This window comes from Mus caroli, unplaced genomic scaffold (genome assembly GCF_978045245.1).
Source record: "Mus caroli unplaced genomic scaffold, Mus_caroli_1 scaffold_12, whole genome shotgun sequence".
Classification (NCBI taxonomy): Eukaryota; Metazoa; Chordata; class Mammalia; order Rodentia; family Muridae; genus Mus; species Mus caroli.
In genome coordinates this window covers 62,848,471-62,850,062 of record NW_028227267.1, presented here as the reverse complement: position 1 = coordinate 62,850,062, position 1,592 = coordinate 62,848,471, and positions in this window count along the sequence as shown.

Sequence of the window (1,592 nt, the reverse complement as noted above, 5' to 3'; positions counted from 1 at the left end):
TGCATTTAGTGGTACCTTAAAAACCTATCTCCTATGTGTACCTTAAAGAGTCTCTAGATTACTAATGCTTTGTAAATGCTATATTACTCAAGTAGTTGTTATGGTTTGGAGAATGAACAACTATTAATTCAATAAAAATAGTTTTCTTATTTAGGGAATGATGGCTTGTTTGGTCCCTGGACACCTTTTCCCTGTGGTTGTAGGCAGCCATTGATGTAGACGGCGGTGAAAGGCTGCGTGCATGAGAGCTGATAAGGAACTGACTCCTTTGGTCTTGAGCTCTGCCATAGGCAAGCTGGAGACTGAGCATGCTCAGTGTTGCTCAAGTGAGAGTTCAGAGTCCTGAGAATCAAGAGGCTTGGTTATGTGAGATCAAGCTTGGGCCCTGTGATGGTCTGTATATGCTTGGCCCAGGGAGTGGCACTGTTGGGAGGTGTGGCCTTGTTGGAGTAGGTGTGTCACTGTGGCTGTGGGCTAGCAACAGTATTCTGCTAGCAACCTTCAGATGAAGATGTAGAACTCTCAGCTCCTCCTGCATCTTGCATGCCTGGATGCTGCCATGTTCCTGCCTTGATGATACTGGACTGAACCTCTGAACCTGTAAGTCAGTCCTAATTAAGTATTTGCCTTTATAAGAGTTTACTTGGTCATGGTGTCTGTTCACAGCAGTAAAATCCTAACTAGGACAGGCCCAAAAGTAAGAAAAAACCAGTGTCCCCAAGACAGACAGGCAATAGGAGCCTTGGTTTTCATCTGTGTGTGTGTGTGTGTGTGGTGTATGTGAGTATGTAGTATGTATGTGTGGGCTGTGTGTGTGCACATGGTATGTGTGATGTGTATATGTGTGTATAGCATGCACGTATAGTATATGTATGTGGTATGTGTGCCATGTGAGTGAGTGATATGTGCAGATATGCGATGTATGTATATGATATGTGACATATATGTGTGTGACCAATGTGGTATATGTGTGTGGTATGTGTATATATATGTATATGTGCATATATGTATGTATGTGTATAGTGTGTGTAACTGTGTGATATGTGTATATATGTATGTATGTGTGAGTGTGTTGTATGTATGTATATACATGTACGGGCATGGGATGTGTATATATATATATATATATATATATATATATATATATGTATATATATGTGTGTGTGCAGTGTGTGCATATGTATGTATATGTGTGGTATGTGTATATATATGTATATATGCATGTATGTATATGTGTGTGGTGTGTGCATATATATGTATGTATGTGTGTGTATGTGTATGAGTGTGTGAGTATTAGGTGTATGTATATATGTATGTGTGTGTGTGTGTGTGTGTGTGTGTGTGAGTGTGTGGGATGTGAATACGTGCATGCACGGAAATAAGAGATTGCTTTCAAGTGTCTTCTTCATTTGCCATCATATTTTATAAATTCAGGGTTCTATGAGAGACTTGCTGTTTCAGAAGACTGGCTGGCCAGCGAGCTCCTGGAACCTGCCTGTCTTTTGCCTCTCAATGCTGGGATGCATGTGCTATCATGCTTTGTTCTTATGTGGGTGTCAAAGCTCTGAACTTCTGCCTTCACATTCATAGCA